At 43.0% G+C, this 22,971-nt stretch overlaps 1 pseudogene; it reads left to right on the plus strand.

Moving 5' to 3' along the window:
* The first annotated feature begins 12,032 nt into the window (after positions 1 to 12,032).
* LOC134324253 (uncharacterized) lies at positions 12,033 to 20,838 on the plus strand (annotated as a pseudogene).
* Positions 20,839 to 22,971: the final 2,133 nt, after the last annotated feature.

The following is a 22,971-nucleotide window of genomic DNA, read 5'->3' on the forward strand; positions in this document are numbered from 1 at the left end:
ATTGTTACTGTTACTATAGCAATTAGTATCTTTACACAAAATGCTAACTCGTTAGGGCTATTTTACGCTTGGTTAAAGCTAATATTGTACCAGATGTAACACTTGACTACAACTGTGTGCTTTTTACTGTATTAAGTTCTTTATTGTTTTTATTGTTTGTATTTTTACTTCATTTTGATGCACACAGTGTATCACACAGCTGGGAAGCAAATAAAACCGACTGTATTCTGAAGGGAGCTGTCTGTCTGTCTAGCTGAGAAAGGGGGATAAACTATTAGTGAGGGCAGAATGATTGTCTTAAAATACACTGTAAAATCCTACATAAATGCTGATTTTGTGACCTGCAAAGTGACCGCATCCCACCAGTAGATGATGTTAAGAAATATTTACACATAATCCCAAAATGTACAAGAAGATAAGTAAGAAAATTAAGCAGAAGGAGAAAATGTAATGAAAGTCAAAACAAGTTTGTACTTCAGGAAGAAAAACCGGTGCGTAATGACTCTTGTGTTATGAGGCCGTGTCTGTGGTAAAGGAGGACAATATAAATGCAGAATTCAGCCTCCAAGAAAAACAACAGACTGCAATCACAGCAGGATACGTTACAATCGGCCCTTTGAGGGCCACCATAATGCTGATGTGGCCCTCGATGAAAATGTGTTTGACACCCCTGATCTACGTGATCGGGGTAGAAGGGTCACTCTGACAGAGCTCCAGTGTTGCTCTATGGAGAGAGGAGAACTTTCCAGAAGGACAACAATTTCTGCAGCACTCCACCAATCAAGCCTGTGTGGTAGAGTGGCCAGTCTGAAGCCACTCCTCAGTAAAAAGCACATGACAGCCCGCTTGGAGTTTGCCAAAAGGCACCTGAAGGATTCTCAGACTATGAGAAACAAAATTCTCTGGTCTGATGAAACAAAGATTGAACTTTTTGTACTGAATGCCAAGCGTCATGTCTGGAGGAAACCAGGCACCGCTCATCACCTAGCCAATTCCTACCATTCCTACAGTAAAGCATGGTGGTGGCAGCATCATGCTGTGGGGATGTTTTTTGGCAGCAGGAGTCTAGGAGACTAGTTAGGGTTAAGGGAAAGATGACTGCAGCAATGTACAGAGACATCCTTGATGATAACCTGCTCCAGAGCGCTCTGGACCTCAGACTGGGGTGAAGGTTCAACTTTCAACAGGACAAGCACACAGCCAAGAAAACAAAGGAGTGGCCCAGCCAGAGCCAAGACTTGAACCTGATTGAACAGGTGGAAAACAGGTGGATTGAAAATGTGGAAAAAGTGAAGTGCTGTGAATACTTTACAGATGCACTGTAGGTAACTAGAGTATGTACAGGTTATTTATTCATGTTCTTTGTCTAGAGTCTCTGCTTTGTTTTATTAAAAATTTCAACCATTGTATTTGGTATTATAAGTCTTTGACGTTCTATGTTATATTTTGTGCACTTTGTTAATTAATGTTCAATGGTTTTTTGTGTATTACAGTGGTCACATATCGGTGGGCGCTCTCTCTTCGCCAGGTGTGTATGTGTTAGTCGAGAGTGTCCAATACGACATGTTGTACAGTGGGAAAAATAATAATTTGATCCCCTCTGATTTTGTAAGTTTACCCCCTTACAAAGACATGAACAGTCTATAAATTTTATGGTATGTTTATTTTAACAGATAGAGACAATATAAAAAAAAACATTAAATAAAGGTTATAAATTAATTTGTATTTGATTAAGTGAAATAAGTATTTGATCCTCTACCAACCAGCAGGAATTCTGACCCCCACAGACAGGTTATGTGCCCATGAGGCACACAAATTAGTCCTGTCCCTTTAAGAAAGTACTCTTAATCTCACCTTGTTATGTGTATAAAAGACACCTGTCACAGAATCAGTCTCTTCCATTCAAACCTCTCGACCACCATGGGCAAGACCAAAGAGCTGTCAAAGGATGTCAGGGACAAGATTGTAGACCTGCACAAGACTGGAATGGGCTACAAGACCATCAGCAAGAGGCTTGGGGAGAAAGAGACTGCTGCTGGCACGATAATTTGAAATTGGAAGAAATACAAGATAACAGTCAATCGCCCTCGCTCTGGAGCTTCATGCAAGATCTCACCTCGTGGGGTAAGGATGATTCTGAGAAAGGTGAGGTGAGAAGAAATGCTGGATATGACCCGAAGAACACCATCCCCACGGTCAAACATAGAGGTTTAAACATTCTGCTTTGGGGCTGATTCTCTGCTAAGGTTGATATTCTGCCTCTCTCTGTTAAAATATACGGAAGCGTATTGCTGCCACACAGATAAAAAAAAATACCGTCAGTATGTCGTTATAACGAGAAAAGGATGTCGTTTTAACGAGAAAGTATGTTGTTATAACAAGAAAAGATGTCGTTATAACGAGAAAAGATGTTATAACGAGAAAGTATGTCGTTATAACGAGAAAGGATGTCGTTATAACGAGAAAAGGATGTCGTTATAACGAGAAAATGATGTCGTTATAACAAGAAAAGGATGTCGTTAAAACAAGAAAAGGATGTCCTTTTGAGAAAAGTTCATTACCTTAAATGCTGCATTGCTGATGGAAGCGTATCTGCTGATGGAGAGACAGTTTGCACACATGCATGATGCTGTAGCTTGTGTAACCTGCAGCTTGCCGTGCCGATCAAGATTCTCCTTTAGAAGCAACAATGTCTAAACTTTAGACAAGTTTAATATTCAACATTTGTCTGGCATTCGGCATTCCGATCTAAATAAGTGCTTCAAAAAACACATAAGACCTTATTTTATGATTTCTTACACGAATGAAAATAGTCAACATACTACAAAAACAATTTTATGTTAATTTTAAGATTACGTCTATTTATCTAAAGAAAGGTTATAATGAAACCGTTTATCAAGCTCCCACTTCATCTAATGAGTTATGGACCATCATAAAACTAACTGAGAAATGTAGGAGACATTTACTCTGCACTTATCCAGACTAATAAATCCATTTAAATCTTGTATGATTTGTATTTTTGGAAATATAATTTGTATATTTGAAATATAAATTTATTACAGATTTATTGATCTTTATTTAAATATAATGTAAAATAAATACTATGTTATTTCAAAAAATAAGGTGTGTGTAGTAGGTGAGAAACATTGATGTGTTTGTGTAAACATTGTGTGGCGAGACGGTAAGAGGGTAGGTCGACAACGCCACCCCAGGTATTTATACCCAGGGAACAAACACCATTACTTAACCCAAATAGGGCACACAGATTCGTTATACAAGAAAAAGAAGGACAGAGACTTGTCTCCAATTAAAACAATGGGTTTTAATTTATTCCATTACTCATTATAAAACAAATTACTAATTAATAAATAAACAACCAATACAAACAAAAAAACGAAAAAGGCAAAGAAATAATTCACACAGAATCACTTAACCAGAATCAAGAATCAGAGAAAAATAAAATAGTAGTAGTACAAAAAATTAAATCGGATGTGACACTCAAGGACTTACCAGTCAGGAGGCCGACTCACTCACCTATAAGGAGACGCTAATCAAAAAAAGCAAAGCATAGCACAAACCACACATACACGTGCTCCACATACACACACACACACACACACACACACACGAGACAACGACACACAAGTAACTAACACACACACCGTGAGAAACCCCACACTACACACCTATGCATCTCCAGCTAGATGGTGGTCTAACCCGCCCCAGTAGGCCTTCTATCTAATTCACAATACCGATTACAAATAATAGAATAATCCAATAATCAATTATTATAGAATAACCAAACCACAAACAATACAATACCAATTATAACTTAAATCTACTACTACTACTAACACTCTCAGCAAAGCAGACAAACAACAATTAAAGCAAAACAAAACAATTACGACAGCGAAGCAAAACGATAAAAACAAAACAATACGAAACAGAGACACAAAACAATAAGAAAAACAAAACAATACCAAACAATAAAGGAAACAAAACAGCAGGAGCCAGTCGATTATTGTTACTCCGTTTATCCAAACGGAAAACAGCAGAAAACACGAAGATAATTCAGCTAACGCTAAAAAAAGGAGAAAACCCGAATCACTTAATTTGTTAAAAAAATCACGAACTTTTAATACTATTTAAAAGTCAACCATACCTGACAAACATCCGACCTCGTGTCGTAGCGTGAATAATGGCAAAACCCACCTAAAAGCAGTCAGTCGCAGAAAGTGCAGACGCCAGTCCTAAACCATAATGGTTACAAAAGTTAAATTATCTTAGTCTAGGCTTTCTTTATCAAAGCGATTTATCTATACATGACCAAACAACCCGTAACATACCTGAAGACAGTTTATTAGCTCACAATCCAGCCACCGGCACAAACAATCAGCCACAACTTCACGACCCGGAAAAACAGGAACCAAACCTCGAATGGAACCCCCTCTGCGGAAGTGATCACCCAGGTAACGGACGCCATAGCGTACTAGATCCCCTCTATTTATAGCCACTAAACATACCAATCAGATTCTGATTGGACGGGTGGCAAAACGGGTGGGAGAAGAAAAGTAATGTAATACCATAATACCACAATCTACCCCCCCATTTGCATCGTCGCCCCGACGATGAACAACCAAGTGTCTACCTCCTAACTCCAAGGCCTAAACATGGCAGATGTTGCATTAGATACAGACCTTACAGGATCCAATGCCTCACTGCCCACTGCCCGTGGGAGACGGTGGATATTAGAATGTTGACCAGCAGTAGTCCTTACAGTCCGTCGTCGGACCACCTCATTGGTACCAAACTGTTCATCCATCATGGGCGTTGATAATCCTAGATTCTCCCTACCGTTCACTACACAGGGCTCCACCAAAGAAGCAGGCACAACTGGAACTGGGAAAATTGGCACAGAGGTGGACTGGGGAGCAGACTGCAAAGGCACCTCCAAATGAGGTTGAAGAGACTCCGAAACCCGAAGGAACAAATCATCGTCCTCCATTTGAGGTTCCTCTGAAACAAGAACCTCCTCCCGCAATGGACCATCTTGAGGGGGGCAAATAGGGGGATCCTTCCCACATCGGCTCTTCAAAAGAGTACGATGTACATACTTAACCCGGCTTCGGTCACTTACTGGTGCAATTGCATACACTGCCCCACCTGCCTTTGGAGGCTTAACCACCTGATACACCACTGAGCTCCACAAGTCCTGAATCTTATGACGGCCTCTCAAGCTAAAATCACGAAGATAAACCAACTGGCCCTCTACCAGCGGTGACTCTTGAACATGTTGGTCATGACGCTCTTTTCGATGTTGTGCCGCTGCCTTCAACCAATCTCGGGCCCCATCAAAGGCCACCTGCAACCTAGTTTGATGCTCAACTACCCAGTCATGCATACTACCTGCCTCTGGCTCCTGAACTCGGCCCAACAAGAAATCAATGGGTAGACGGGGCTCCAGGCCAAACATCAAAAAGTAAGGCGACTCACCAGTAACTTGATGGGGAGTAGTGTTGTAACTAAACAGCAACTGTGGCAAACAGGCCACCCAATCTCGTTTCCGTGATGCAGGCAATGTACGGAGGAGGTTGTGCAACGTTCGGTTAAACCGTTCACACTGACCATTTCCGGCAGGATGATAGGGAGTAGTACGAGATTTTTCGACCCCGTAAAGGCTGCAAAGCTGTTGTATAAGTGATGCTTCAAAACACCGACCCTGGTCAGAGTGAATACGAGCAGGGACCCCAAACTTATAAAACCATTCACAAACCAATACCTGAGCTACCGTCGCTGCACGTTGATCCCGAGTGGGAATTGCCATGGTATACTTACTAAACACATCAGTCATAACCAAGATATTCTCAAAACCAGACCGGGACGGCTCCAAGATTGTGAAATCAATAGCCAACACCTCATGTGGCCGGGAAGCCAGTAAATGTCCCATAAAACTGTTAGCCCGAGGCTGGGTGTCCTTAGCCACCTGACACCGTTCACACTCATGACACCAACGGGTCACATCAGAGGACATACCAGGCCAATAGCACCGTCTCCTCACCAACTCCAATGTTCGCTCAATGCCTTGATGGCCATGTTCCTGATGCAATTGAGTCAGGACTTCCTTTTGAAGACAGGTGGGCAACACCAGTTGAAGACATTCTTCTGCACCGTCTGGGCGAAACACCCTACGATACAAAAGACCTTCTCTTACCATTAAACGATCCCACTGGCGCAAAAGAGCCAAAGCTGGTTTTGACATCCGTTGACGCTCCCCAAAGTTAGGTCGTACCTTTTGATTCCAGTACACCAAAACCTCTTTGATAACTGGATCAGATCCCTGTAAAGAACACAGCTCAGACAGTGTGTGCCCTGGAAATGCAGTAATAACTGCCTGAATAACTTCAACCACTGACTCCGCCTCTGCTGCCCGTCGCAGCAGCAGGGGAACCGCTGTACCCAGGGTCAAGTCTTCGGCGCTAGAATAATTAGGGGGATTTTGGCGAGAAAGGGCATCTGCATTTCGGTTATGTCTCCCAGAACGATATTTTATCTCAAAATCAAAAGATGCCAGTTGGGCAGCCCAACGTTGCTCCAAGGCTCCCAACTTTGCAGAGGACAAATGGCTAAGAGGATTGTTGTCAGTGTAAACCACACAATGATGTCCCAAAAGATACTCCCTAAATTTTTCAGTCATGGCCCATTTAAGGGCTAAAAACTCCAGCTTCATAGAGCTGTAGTTAGACATGTTGCGTTCAGTAGGACGCAAACCACGACTGGCATATGCTACTGGGCGCACCTTTCCCCCTTGCTCCTGTGAGAGGACAGCCCCTAACCCACTATAGCTGGCATCTACCTCAAGAATAAATGGCAAGGTGAAATCAGCATAGGCTAGGACAGGAGCAGACGTAAGTCTCCTTTTTAGTTCATCAAAGCTGTTCTGACATTGCTCCGACCATGATGTAAAACTTTGATTTGTGACCCTCCTGGACTTTATACCTGCCTGCTCAGCCACCAGCTTATGCAATGGGGCTGCCAACTTGGCAAACCCCTCAACAAATCGCCGATAATAACTGGCAAAACCCAGGAATGAACGCAACTCAGACACTGAACTAGGACAACGCCACTTGGCTACTGCCTCAATCTTATTTGGGTCCGTGGCAACACCCTGACTTGAAATTACATGACCCAAGTAACTAACCTCCTGCTTGAAAAAGGAACACTTTTCCAACTTAGCCTTGAGGCCCTCTCGCTGCAGCCGTCCCAGGACAAGCTCTAACCGCTCCAAATGCTGAGCAACTGTGGAGGAGAAAATAACAATATCATCAAGATACAGGAACAATGTTTGACACTGTTGATCCCCAAAAAGTCTTTCCATTAACCTCTGAAAGGTACCAGGGGCATTGCAAAGTCCAAATGGCATCCGATTCCATTCAAAGAGACCAAACGGGGTACAAAATGCAGTCTTAGCTCGATCCTCTTCCACAACAGGAACCTGATTATACCCACTGGCTAGATCCAAAGTGGAAAACCAGCGGGCACCTGACAGTGCATCAAGGGATTCTTCAATGCGAGGGAGGGGAAATGCATCTTTTCTGGTTTTGGCATTCAACTGGCGGTAATCCACACACATGCGTAGACTACCATCCTTTTTGCGTACCAAAACGATTGGTGAAGCATAAGGGCTACTACTTTCCCTAATTACCTGTGCCTCCAATAACTGGTTTATATGAGCTTTGGCTAGCTCATATTCTGTTGGAGGAATACGCCTGTACCGTTGACGAACAGGAACGTCATCAAAAAGGGGAATATGATGAGAAATAAAATTGACACACCCCAAATCTCCATCATGGGAGGAAAAGACTCCACTGTACTTCTGGAGCACAGCCCTTACTTCTGCTCGCTCCCCATCAGGGAGAGCAGACAAATCAACTGTGTCAATTGGCCCCTGCATTGGGTCTGCCACGGCTTGAGAGGCAACCGTTGCAGTCACAGCCTTATCTTCTGTGACTCCTGTTGGCAAGCTAACAACCCATACACTACTTACCGTACCCAGGTTAGTCCGTGGGTAAAGTAAAACATCAGTCAATCCCACATTAACAACTGTTATATACCCAGTCCCACGAATCACCCTAACCAATGCAGGAGATACCAATAAGCCCGCTGGTAAGCCATTATCATTAGGTTCAAAAAGTACTGGACCGCAAGAGTACTGCTCCGAACATGTAGCTGCTACCAACTTCATACTACCACCTGGAATGCGGTGAGCCCGGCCTCCCCGGACTTTTACATTCCCCACTTTAGTAGAGTGACAGTCAACCTGCTGACATACTTGTAAGGCCTGGCTAAGGGAACTATGGGCCTGAGATACGGCAGGCAGATCAAAAAGAGCAAGGCCATGTTGTCCAAAAAGTTCCTCATAACATTTACTCAAAACATTCATCCCTATAACCCCAGGGGCACGTAAAACTGAACTACCAGGAAGGTCTTTGACAACCAGTATACCACACTTGGGTACCAACTTCCCACCAAGCTCTACATCTAAATCAACGTAACCAAGGTAGGGAATGTCAAGCCCATTAGCCGCACGAAGCTTTAGCCATTGACAAGACTGAAGACGATCTGGACCCCGCAACTCCAAGTGCCTGGAAAAAAAAGACTCAGTGACTGTAGACACCATAGACCCAGTGTCTATTAAACAAGGTACAAGTACCCCCCCAATAAGCACATCCAAATGAGGGCAAGAGGATATTAACCCACCCTTTGCACTCTCCCTACCTGAGCCAGCTGACTCCCCATCCGAACTGTGGCTCTGCAGTTCGGTGGGTATTAGTTTTCCGCCTGGGTATGAGAAGACTGCCTACCCCCCCCTAGATGAAGAACCCACTTGAGTAGAGGGCTGAAGACGAGGGGGTATCCGTTCCCCATCACAGTCCTGGGCAAAATGGCCAGGCCGCTGACAACGTCTACATATGATTGTACTATTGCGAGACGAACGTGGGGGTTGTTGTGATCCATGCAACAGAGCAACAGTTCTAGAGAGCTGGTCAAGTTGGCCTTGTTGCCTCCTCAACATCTCCTTCAATTCAGAAAGCTCCGACCCCTGCAAGGAACTGCCCAGGGACACACCAGACCCCCCCTGCACCCTATACTGGATACCATACATAGATGGAACAGAGTGGCTACGACCTCTTACACTGCCTGGCATACCCTCCCGTTCCCATCGAATTGCTTCTGCCCGAGCTTCTAACATAGTTGAAGTTGGCTGACAACGTACATACTGCTTAAGCTCCCTACGCAATGAACTATCAACAACATGCTCAGTAAACTGGTCACGTAACAAAACATCAGCATTCACCATTCCACCAGGGGCAACCTGCTTGATTTTCTCCATAACACCCATCAAGGCCAAAGAGAATTCTAATAAGGTCTCCCCTTCCTGTTGTTTTCTAGAAAAGAATGCTTCCTGTAACGCCACATATGACCGTGAACACCCATACAGTTCTCTCAAAACTGCAATAATCGTGGCTGGATCATTCTTCGCTGAACTAGGCCGGTACTTGATCTCTTCCCTCGCCTCACCTTCTAAATGGTCAAACAGAAAGAAAGCTTGCTCAATAGTGGAGAGGTGGCGAGCCCGCATGCAGGCTTGTACCTCCTCCACCCACTCATTTATACCAATACCAGACCGTCCATTAAACATTGGGCATTTTCTGTCTCTAGGCACAAAAACTAATCTCTCTGATACAGGGAGACTGGGACCACTTGGGACAGATGTAGCTGACGACAGAACTGAAGGGCCCCCACTAGGCCCTGGCTGTGAACAAGCTGCTTGTTCTTGCCTTAACCTGGCATTATCTGCCATCAATTGAGTGACAAGTTCCCTAAGTTCTTGCAACTCTTCCTCCATGGTGACCTCAACAAGGGACGTCCAATGGAGACCCACAAAAAAAAAAAAAAAACTGGAGAGTGAAGCTAAAGAGGGGCAATTACACTGACAAGGCTCACTGCTGTTTTGCTTCTAACACAACACACATTAAGTGCAGAACACATACAAAACAAAAAACAAAAAAAAAACACTTTGCACCAATATTCACCAAAAAAAAAAAAAAGAAAAAAAAAAGAAAACCCAAACAATCAAGGAGTACAAGTCTCTGCTCTTTAACAGTAAATCCTGCCGACAACGCCAGATTGTGGCGAGACGGTAAGAGGGTAGGTCGACAACGCCACCCCAGGTATTTATACCCAGGGAACAAACACCATTACTTAACCCAAATAGGGCACACAGATTCGTTATACAAGAAAAAGAAGGACAGAGACTTGTCTCCAATTAAAACAATGGGTTTTAATTTATTCCATTACTCATTATAAAACAAATTACTAATTAATAAATAAACAACCAATACAAACAAAAAAACGAAAAAGGCAAAGAAATAATTCACACAGAATCACTTAACCAGAATCAAGAATCAGAGAAAAATAAAATAGTAGTAGTACAAAAAATTAAATCGGATGTGACACTCAAGGACTTACCAGTCAGGAGGCCGACTCACTCACCTATAAGGAGACGCTAATCAAAAAAAGCAAAGCATAGCACAAACCACACATACACGTGCTCCACATACACACACACACACACACACACACACACACGAGACAACGACACACAAGTAACTAACACACACACCGTGAGAAACCCCACACTACACACCTATGCATCTCCAGCTAGATGGTGGTCTAACCCGCCCCAGTAGGCCTTCTATCTAATTCACAATACCGATGACAAATAATAGAATAATCCAATAATCAATTATTATAGAATAACCAAACCACAAACAATACAATACCAATTATAACTTAAATCTACTACTACTACTAACACTCTCAGCAAAGCAGACAAACAACAATTAAAGCAAAACAAAACAATTACGACAGCGAAGCAAAACGATAAAAACAAAACAATACGAAACAGAGACACAAAACAATAAGAAAAACAAAACAATACCAAACAATAAAGGAAACAAAACAGCAGGAGCCAGTCGATTATTGTTTCTCCGTTTATCCAAACGGAAAACAGCAGAAAACACGAAGATAATTCAGCTAACGCTAAAAAAAGGAGAAAACCCGAATCACTTAATTTGTTAAAAAAATCACGAACTTTTAATACTATTTAAAAGTCAACCATACCTGACAAACATCCGACCTCGTGTCGTAGCGTGAATAATGGCAAAACCCACCTAAAAGCAGTCAGTCGCAGAAAGTGCAGACGCCAGTCCTAAACCATAATGGTTACAAAAGTTAAATTATCTTAGTCTAGGCTTTCTTTAACAAAGCGATTTATCTATACATGACCAAACAACCCGTAACATACCTGAAGACAGTTTATTAGCTCACAATCCAGCCACCGGCACAAACAATCAGCCACAACTTCACGACCAGGAAAAACAGGAACCAAACCTCGAATGGAACCCCCTCGGCGGAAGTGATCACCCAGGTAACGGACGCCATAGCGTACTAGATCCCCTCTATTTATAGCCACTAAACATACCAATCAGATTCTGATTGGACGGGTGGCAAAACGGGTGGGAGAAGAAAAGTAATGTAATACCATAATACCACAATTGTTTGACATTAATTCATCAAATCATACAAGATTTAAATGGATTTATTATTAGTCTGGATAAGTGCAGAGTAAATGTTTCCTACGTTTCACCGTTAGTTTTATGGCGGTCCCTAACTCATTAGATGAAGTGGTAGATTGATAAACGGTTTCATTATAACCTTTCTTTAGATAAATAGACGTAATCTTAAAATTAACATAAAATTGTTTTTGTAGTATGTTGACTATTTTCATTCGTGTAAGAAATCATAAAATAAGAAGGTCTTATGTTTTTTTTGAAGCACTTATTTAGATCGGAATGCCGAATGCCAGACAAATGTTGAATATTAAACTTGTCTAAAGTTTAGACATTGTTGCTCCTAAAGGAGAATCTTGATCGGCACGGCAAGCTGCAGGTTACACGAGCTACAGCATCATGCATGTGTGCAAACTGTCTCTCCATCAGCAGGTACGCTTCCATCAGCAATGCAGCATTTAAGGTAATGAACTTTTCTCGTTTTAACGACATCCTTTTCTCGTTTTAACGACATCCTTTTCTCGTTATATCGACATCCTTTTCTCATTTTAACGACATCCTTTCTCGTTATAACGACATCTTTTCTCATTATAACGACATCTTTTTTCGATATAATGACATACTTTCTCGTTATAACGACATCCTTTTCTCGTTATAACGACATACTGACGGCTTTTTATTTTTTCTGTGTGGCATCAATACGCTTCCATAAAAATAAACCTACCTAATAATAAAATTATAGACTGTTCATGTCTTTGTAAGGTTGGTAAACTTACAAAATCAGCAGGGGATCAAAAAATTATTATCCCCACTGTATATGTCATCTGTTCCAGTCTTTTTCCAGTCAGCAGTTTTGGTCGTGCTTGGATGTTACAGTGGATGTTGTAGAGTTTGTTCTGTGTTTGCTTTTCCCATTTTTTCTGTCACATTTTTAATATAAGCAGTGATTATTTGTTTTACATCTGATGGGGGGAGCCTGCAGTTTACAGTTTGTCCTCCTGTTGTTTTCTTTGCTATCCGATCTGCTTTTTCATTTCCCGCAATGCCCAAGTGCCCTGAGATCCAGCACAAACTGATGTCATATTTACGATTGTGGAGTTCTTTTAATTTTCCTAGTATTTTATTCAGGATTGGGTGGTGGAGAGATAGTGTTTCCATTTATTGGAGGCAGAACTGAGCTCCAGTTCAGCATGCAAGTTTCTCCCTTGGCAGAAATGTGTGCTTGATCTTTTATTGCTGGAAATTTTGAAGCCATTTGTTTCTGCTCAGTGTTGTATTTTATTTATACACAATTGAAGTCACCGCTCAATGATAGGCATATAACCTAATCATACATGAAACATAAACCTAAACCCTAAGCTAAGTTAACACTATTACAGCTCACCATAAACAAGACTAATACAAGACAAGACTTCTAAACATGAGCATGACAAACCAAACATAACGAACCAAACATGACAGAGTCAAATTCAAAATAGTCTCCACCTGACTGATCCCCCATTCCCCTCTTAAAAGCCCTGAACCCATTAACTCAGACGAGTTGCAGCTGCGGCTAATTCGCAGGGGACCAATAACAAAAGGGGCGTTGTCTCTAGACAGAGAGGCACCTAGGCACACTCCAGGAGCACACAGAGGCTGGATTCGATTCGTGACACTTTTTTAAAATGTAAAATCATTGATTTTGAATTTCTATTGAATTTCTGTAAATTCATTTGATATTGAATTTCTGTAAAATAGAATTTTGTAGATTGTATTCTTGTTCATGGAGCAAACAAAGCCAGCTGGGACAGTGAAGCTTACTACTGTTAAGGTTTGTACCCTTTTGTGGTATAAATGGTTAATTTAGTCAATACAGTAGACCCTTGAGTTACGAACGGTTTACCATATGAACATTTCGGGTTACGAGCAATCTTTTTTAACTTAGCTAACTAGTGTACAAACAAATTTTGGATTACGAACAGAAATTCGCGAAACATGTAGGACCAAGTTGACTTCGACCGTCTTTCTCTCTCTATACGTATATACAGTGAGCGAACATTCGGACAGCGGATGGTGTTTTTCCGGTGTTTTCTTTATATTTTGTAAAATTCAATATTAAAATGTTCCCAAAGAAGGTGCAGAGAAAGCGCAGTGGTGAGAAAATGAACAAATCTATTACTACTTGTTGTTGTATAATTACTCCTGCCAGTAGCTGTCACTGTGTATCAGACAGAGGGGACAGTGAGTGAGAGACAAGAAGGAACTCGGCTGAGTAAACTATTCTTTCTTTCGTGCAATTACACCTACAAAATGCAACACTATTAAAATAAAGAACGACATAATAGAGAAATATGAGAGTTATTGTTGTTTCTGGTAGATACATTTTATAAAAAAAGAAGGAAATTTATTATGGTGTATGGTACAGCACACGTACTGAAATGTATGTGTGTTTTTTTATGTACAGTACTACAGTGTATTGTTGTTTATTATTGTTTATTACAGTAATGTCTATTCTATAATTTAAGATTTAAGGGAAAATGTACTTGTATTTATAACAAAAAAACGGATTAATTACATTTATTTTATTTCTTATGGAAAAAATAGGTTTAACTAACGAACATCTTGACTTAAGCCCTTTGGAACCAATTAAATTTGTAAGTCAAGGATCTACTGTATATAATAAGCCTAATTGTTTGAATGTTTAATAAGGTTTAATTGTTTTGTCTTAATTATTTTGTTAAATGCAAATACCAAGAACAATGATAATATTAAAAATCTGGATTTAGATAATGAGGTGTCATCAATTTCAGAAAATGAACCTGATGAAAAGTCTGACAGTTCTGACTTGTACACAACCCAACTGCCTTCTTCCAGTCTGCTGCTATCCCAGAACAATATAGAGGAAGTTGTGTGTGGTACGTCCAGAGAAAAACTTACACATAACTGTACAACACAACACAAAAAATGCTGATGGGAAGCCAAAAAAAGTTTTCGTCAAATTGCAAAAATGCTTGTCATTTGGAAAGAAAACACTGTAAAGAAACTGAAGTGGCTCTAGCTTTAACCTTTCCAAAAGGCTCCAAGTGAAGGGTAACTTTGCTTGAAGAAATTTTAAACAAATAACACCATGAACATAATAATCGAATTCCTGAGAAGGGTGACGGCCAGCTTATCACCTGATGGCAACCGAAAACAAAAGCAAATCCCTGAAATTACCTACCTGTGAAGATGTGAAGCTTCATGAAGAGTAAGAAAAGAACACTAAGATCCAGCCTAATCCCTGTATCAATCTCATTTTCTCATGGCTGCAAGGAGGTTTTGCACAAAATGAATCAGGATACTATTATCATGTGTTAGAAATGATACTCATGGGCAGAACAAATTCCGTCATATGTACATCATTTAGAAAATTCGTTTCTGATTTCTGCCAGAGAGATAGATAAGACTATGCAATCTGCAAGATCTTCTTGTGCCAGCAAAACTCCATACTGTTATACAAGCAACTAGAATAGCCAGTGAGTTTATGGCTGAAGAGAATGAGTACAAGACCCCAAGTTTGGCATGCAAGATTGGATATTCACTCAAGAGGGCTGCTCAAATACTTGTTGGTAAAGGCTAAAAAAAATGACAGTGACACATCAAGAGGGATGCAAAGAATTTCATCAAGGTTATAAAGACACAGTGGCATACCTATATATCTGGACGAGCACTAAACAGTTTTAAAGCAGCCAAGTGGAACAAAGATGAAATAATTCCTGACTGAAGATAATAATAAGATAAGATAATAATTGCAGCAGCATCTTACAATCATACGAAAAGATGTGTTAAATGATCTGGCAGATCACCCAGTGTTTTAGCTTGGAAGAAATTATGCCAGAGTCTTTTCACACATATAATCCTCTTTAACAGTAGGAGTGAGAAAGAAGCTTCAGAGTTACTTCTCACAACATACAGAACCTGGAACAAAGCTCCACCTCACCCAGAAATATATGAGAGCCTCTTTAAACCTAAAATAACTTTACCAGACTAGAAATACGTTTGCCAGAGGGTCAGACTGTCTTCGCCTTTTTCCATCTACAGGCCTGGTCAAACATTTAGAGTATTTAACATCAACCAAACTCAGGAAACACATAGCCAAATGATGAACTTGAAAAACTCAGAGCTGGATCAGGTGGCCAGATTTATGGGTCTCAACATCATGAATATTATATTGTATGTGAACACAATTCAGCTAAACTTAGCAAACTGCTGATTGTTATAGTGCAAGGAAATCATACCTACCTGTCGATCTCTGGAGTAAGGGAAGCTAGATGACCAAGATTCTATGAGTAAAGAAAACCTTCTGGATGGAGAAAAATCAGGTGTTGTATTATGTAATTCAGTGGTTCCCAAGACAATCTTAATGTCCCAAATATGATCTACTTTTTGCTCTTTGTAATGTATTTGAAATACAGCTATCAAGACATGATTTTCTAAGCAAGGTTTCTTAAGCAAGCTACATGAACTAGAATACAACACTAGATCCAGCAAGATTCCAAAAGAACCACTACACATCAAAAATATAAAAACAGCACATAGAATAAGTGATTTTTTTATGTACCTAAGCTCTTTTCACCTTGATCATTTGCTTTTGATCAACATATCAACATTTTGATAACATTAACATCTTGGATCTTTGATTACTTACATTTCTTACATAGTACTACAAGGGACTTGACTTTAATATATTAAAATAGTCCAGATAATCTCAAAAGGTTTGAGGTTAGAACTTTGTAAAGGCCAATCCAAAAGCTTCATTTCTTGGCTTCAAGATCTTCTTCAAGCATGTCTGGGAAGCACCCCATACCACGGTGATGCCACAACCACGTTTCACTCTAGGGATGTTATTAGCCAGGTAATGTGCAGTACCTGTTTTTCACTAGACATAATGCTTGCTGTTGTGCAGTAGACAATTCAACTTTCACCTCATAGAACCAGAGTTTTTTTCCTTATGTTGAGTTCTTTACATGCCATTTAGCTAAACTGGGCTGCAGAGATGGTTCAAAATCCAACAGGTTCCATCATCGCCTTATAGAAGCTTTGGAGATCTTTTACAGTGGGTTTTTTCTTATGTCCCTAACCAAGTGCCTTCTTGCCCAGATGCCAGATTTGGCTGGATGGCCAATTCTAGGAAAGATCAAGGTGTTGCCAAGTTTCATCTACTTCAAAATGATTGTTGCCACTGTGGTCCTGGAAACACTTGATGCCTTATACAGTGTACAGTACACTCACATTTCTGCAAATATTTCATTATATCTTTTCATGGGACAACACTATAGACATGAAACTTGGATATAACTTAGAGTAGTCAGTGTACAGCTTGTATAGCAGTGTAGATTTACTGTCTTCTGAAAATAACTCAACACACAGCCATTAATGTCTAAATAGCTGGCAACATAAGTGAGTACACCCCACAGTGAACATGTCCATTTGGTGTTCTGGGTACAATTCTCTCATACTGGCCACTGGATATTCAACATGGCACCTCATGGCAAAGAACTCTCTGAGGATGTGAGAAATAGAATTGTTGCTCTCCACAAAGATGGCCTGGGCTATAAGAAGATTGCTAACACCCTGAAACTGAGCTACAGCATAGTGGCCAAGGTCATACAGCGGTTTTCCAGGACAGGTTCCACTCGGAACAGGCTTCGCCAGGGTCGACCAAAGAAGTTGAGTCCACGTGTTCGGCGTCATATCCAGAGGTTGGCTTTAAAAAATAGACACATGAGTGCTGCCAGCATTGCTGCAGAGGTTGAAGACGTGGGAGGTCAGCCTGTCAGTGCTCAGACCATACGCCGCACACTGCATCAACTCGGTCTGCATGGTCGTCATCCCAGAAGGAAGCTGACGCACAAGAAAGCCCGCAAACAGTTTGCTGAAGACAAGCAGTCCAAGAACATGGATTACTGGAATGCCCTGTGGTCTGACGAGACCAAGATAAACTTGTTTGGCTCAGATGGTGTCCAGCATGTGTGGCGGCGCCCTGGTGAGAAGTACCAAGACAACTGTATCTTGCCTACAGTCAAGCATGGTGGTGGTAGCATCATGGTCTTGGGCTGCATGAGTGTTGCTGGCACTGGGGAGCTGCAGTTCATTGAGGGAAACATGAATTCCAACATGTACTGTGACATTCTGAAACAGAGCATGATCCCCTCCCTTCGAAAACTGGGCCTCATGGCAGTTTTCCAACAGGATAACGACCACAAACACAACCTCCAAGATGACAACTGCCTTGCTGAGGAAGCTGAAGGTAAAGGTGATGGACTAAACCCAATTGAGCACCTGTGGCGCATCCTCAAGTGGAAGGTGGAGGAGTTCAAGGTGTCTAACATCCACCAGCTCCGTGATGTCATCATGGAGGAGTGGAAGAGGATTCCAGTGGCAACCTGTGCAGCTCTGGTAAATTCCATGCCCAGGAGGGTTAAGGCAGTGCTGGATAATAATGGTGGTCACACAAAATATTGACACTTTGGGCACAATTTGGACATGTTCACTGTGGGGTGTACTCACTTATGTTGCCAGCCATTTAGACATTAATGGCTGTGTGTTGAGTTATTTTCAGAAGATAGTAAATCTACACTGCTATACAAGTTGTACACTGACTACTCTAAGTTATATCCAAGTTTTATTTCTATAGTGTTGTCCCATGAAAAGATATAATAAAATATTTGCAGAAATGTGAGGGGTGTACTCACTTTTGTGATACACTGTATATTGTTTTATATAAAACGGTAAATGCCATTTAAGATCAAAACCACCACATGTCAAGGGGTCTAAACACTTTCTAAATCCACTGTACTTTTTTAACTGCATGATTGAATGTCGTGATTGTCACATCCGAGCAGACAATTCCCTTCTTCTACGCCCCGCAGACCAGTCGCAGCAACACAGAGAAGGACGCTTTTTGGAAGATGCTCGACAAGGAGGTCCATGAAGTGCCCGCCGATGCATTAATCATCCTCGCCGGTGACCTCAACGGCCATGTCGGCGAGACATCAGACAGCAACCGCAGCCACGGCGGCAAGGGCTATGGCCTACGCAATGGCGATGGCAACCGCGTCCTCTACTTTGCCGACGCCCATGGCCTCGTCATCACCAACACCTGGTTCCAGCAGCAGTCCTCCCACCTCATCTCATGTTACAGCGGCAGTACAAAGTCATAAATTGACTACATCCTTGTGCAACGACCTGACCTGAAGATCATCACTGATGCGAAGGCCGTGCCCTACGAGATGGTAACAACGCAGCATAGGCCAATCATTGCAACGCTCCGCATCAAGCCGCCAAAGCTGACACGAGAAGAACGAACAGGTCCTGCCCGTATCAAGTGGTGGCGAATGCTTGAGAAGGAGACGCAGATGATTCTACAAACTTGCCTGCCAGATGTGACGAGGAAACATGGCAGAAGACGAAGAACGCAATCCACGCAGCCGCCCGCACTACTCTCGGCAACACCAAGCCTGGCACCCGCTTCATCAAACGTGATACGTGGTTGTGGACGGAAGATGCAAAGGCCAAGGTACGAGAGAAGAAGTGGGCCTACCATGCTTTCCTTGATGACAGGACTGCTGCAAACTGGAGGGCCTACTGCGAAGCCAGGAAGGCGGCAAAGAAAGCCGTTGCCACGAAGAAGGCCGCTCACTACACCAAGGTCTATGAGAAGCTCGACACGCAAGAGGGCGAATGCGATCTCTTCTGTCTCGTCAAGCCCCGACATCAGCAAGCGCAGGATATCGAACAGTTCCACTGCGTCAATAATGAGAACAGCAAGCTGATCTCCACCGAGATCTCCACCGAGGAGTTCCCGCACCCGCCAATCCCCCAGCTATATTCCGTCCCCGGCCCTGTCCTGCCCATCAGTGCCGAAGAAGTCGCTGAAGCACTCAAGCGGATGAAGTCCGGCAAGGCAGCAGGACCTGATGACATTGTGGCAGAGCTTTGGAAGTCCAGGAGTTGGAACCCCGCTCCTTGGCTTGCCAAGTTCTTCAAGCTCTCACACACCATGAAGGTGTTTGAGCGCATCCTCGTCAAGCGGATCCGTGATCTCATCCAGCTGACGGTCAGCCAGGCCGGCTATGTGAAAGGCTGCGGAACGACCGCCGCGATCCATGCTGCCCGACTGCTCATTGAGAAGCACCGCGAGAAGCAGAGGCTGCTCCACGTTGCATTCCTTGACCTCGAGAAGGCTTTCAACCGGGTCCCACACGAACTGATCTGGCATGCGCTCCTCCAGCACCAAGTGCCTGAGGAACTCGTCACCTGGGTCCAGCTCCTCTACCGTGACCCAAAGACTCGAGTTCAAAGCGCTGCCGGAACGTCAAAGCCATTGCGCATCTCTGTTGGCATGCACCAAGGCTCTGCCCTCTCACCCTTGCTGTTCATACTCATCATGGACACCATCACTCGTGACCTCCAACGAACGGCCCCCTATACTCTGCTCTATGCAGATGATGTGCTCCTCGCCGCCCACAACAAGGCCGACTTGCAGCTGCTCGTCCAGACCTGGCACGATTGCCTCGCACAAAACGGGCTCTGACTGAACCTTAAAAAGACCGAGTACCTGACAACAGATGTGAGCGAATACGGCACAATCAATGTCAGCAGTGTTGATCTGACCCGCACAGAGCACTTCAAATATCTTGGCTTGTCGATCTCGGCTGATGGTAGCCTGAAGCATGAAGCCAACGCGCGGGTCAATGCTGCTTGGCTAAATTGGCGCTCCACTACCGCATGAAGGATCGCCTGAAGTCGAAGATCTACCGTGCAGTCATCCGCCCAGTTGCTCTCTACGGCTCCGAGTGCTGGCCCACCACCAAGGAGATCGAGCGCCACCTCGCTGTCATGGAGACGAAAATGCTGCGTTGGATTAGTGGCAACACACCCTTCAACCACGCCCGAAACGACGACTTTTGCCGGCGTTGCTCACATCACAGAGAAGATGCGTGAAGCACACCTCCGATGGTACGGCCACGTACTCCGTTCAGATGCCGTCTCACTTGCACACATCGGCTACAGCCTTGAAGTGCCCGGAAAGCGCCCGAAAGGCCGCCCGAAGCAGTGCTGGACAGACACGCTGCACATTGACCTCGCCGCTGAACGACTCCACCCAGACCAAGCTCATGACCGAGAAAAATGGCGACTGCAACCCAGACGAGCCGACCCTGCAACCGAACTGGACAAAGGCTGAGGGAGAAGAAGATTGAATGTTGTGATTATATTTACTGCAAACATTTTTGTTTGGATTGAGTGCTATTCCAGCGGAAGACACACATTTACTCACTTTTATTGGTACTTTCTAATCCATATTTTGTATGTTTTGGGGAAGTGGCAGACAAGAAGAGTACAGACAGTAACTGGAGTAATTAAACCCAAGTCCCCAGGACCCTTGTTGTTGTGCAGCACCCACATTACTTTTTGAATGAATGAATGCTTAAGTGATGTCCCTATAAACATGTTATGAAGACCCTAATTAGGTGTTCTTTTAGATATAGTGCTACCCATTCATATTTAGAAGCATAGCTCTGCAGAGAAGTAAATGTTCCATCAAAAGGTTTGTTGTTAAATGTTCATTAAAACATAATATGTAAGTATATACATTCTGTGGTGCAGCCATAAATTGTGGTAGCTCACTGCTTTTGGCTGGTCAAATGTAAACATAAAGACATGATTGGCTATGTGTACAGAGGAACTGGCCAAGATGGGTTGGTGACTTGTCAGTGATTCTCCACAGGGAAGTGGAGAGTCGTGTGCCTGGCACCTCTTTCGTTGGAGGACGTAGAGGATGTTTACCTATTCGGAACTTTAATTGTGGGGTTTCTGCTGATTGGTTTAGGCTTAGCCCTGCTGTATCGGGAAATTAAAAAAGTTGGGTCAGTTGTCAATGGTCCCAAGGAACTGCCCAATTTGATTGATATGGTGGGTAGAGCTGTTGGAACTCAGACTGTGGTTATTAATCGCAACATGGATTCCATTTTGGAGAAACTAACGGCTTTGCGAAATGAGACGGATCAGAGACGCATTAATTCCGTGAGTTCTTGTTAAATTTGTATTAGGGCTCAGACTAAACAACATGTCATTTCTGCTCTTGGCTCCCACTGTTACAGTGTATCACAAAAGTGAGTACACCCCTCACATTTCTGCAGATATTTAAGTATATCTTTTCATGGGACAACACTGACAAAATGACACTTTGACACAATGAAAAGTAGTCTGTGTGCAGCTTATATAACAGTGTAAATTTATTCTTCCCTCAAAATAACTCAATATACAGCCATTAATGTCTAAACCACCGGCAACAAAAGTGAGTACACCCCTTAGTGAAAGTTCCTGAAGTGTCAATATTTTGTGTGGCCACCATTATTTCCCAGAACTGCCTTAACTCTCCTGGGCATGGAGTTTACCAGAGCTTCACAGGTTGCCACTGGAATGCTTTTCCACTCCTCCATGACGACATCACGGAGCTGGCGGATATTCGAGACTTTGCGCTCCTCCACCTTCCGCTTGAGGATGCCCCAAAGATGTTCTATTGGGTTTAGGTCTGGAGACATGCTTGGCCAGTCCATCACCTTTACCCTCAGCCTCTTCAATAAAGCAGTGGTCGTCTTAGAGGTGTGTTTTGGGTCATTATCATGCTGGAACACTGCCCTGCGACCCAGTTTCCGGAGGGAGGGGATCATGCTCTGCTTCAGTATTTCACAGTACATATTGGAGTTCATGTGTCCCTCAATGAAATGTAACTCCCCAACACCTGCTGCACTCATGCAGCCCCAGACCATGGCATTCCCACCACCATGCTTGACTGTAGGCATGACATACTTATCTTTGTACTCCTCACCTGATTGCCGCCACACATGCTTGAGACCATCTGAACCAAACAAATTAATCTTGGTCTCATCAGACCATAGGACATGGTTCCAGTAATCCATGTCCTTTGTTGACATGTCTTCAGCAAACTGTTTGCGGGTTTTCTTGTGTAGAGACTTCAGAAGAGGCTTCCTTCTGGGGTGACAGCCATGCAGACCAATTTGATGTAGTGTGCGGCGTATGGTCTGAGCACTGACAGGCTGATCCCCCACCTTTTCAATCTCTGCAGCAATGCTGACAGCACTCCTGCGCCTATCTTTCAAAGACAGCAGTTGGATGTGACGCTGAGCACGTGCACTCAGCTTCTTTGGACGACCAACGCGAGGTCTGTTCTGAGTGTACACTGCTCTTTTAAAACGCTGGATGATCTTGGCCACTGTGCTGCAGCTCAGTTTCAGGGTGTTGGCAATCTTCTTGTAGCCTTGGCCATCTTCATGTAGCGCAACAATTCGTCTTT

This window comes from Trichomycterus rosablanca, chromosome 1, assembly GCF_030014385.1.
Source record: "Trichomycterus rosablanca isolate fTriRos1 chromosome 1, fTriRos1.hap1, whole genome shotgun sequence".
NCBI lineage: Eukaryota > Metazoa > Chordata > Actinopteri > Siluriformes > Trichomycteridae > Trichomycterus > Trichomycterus rosablanca.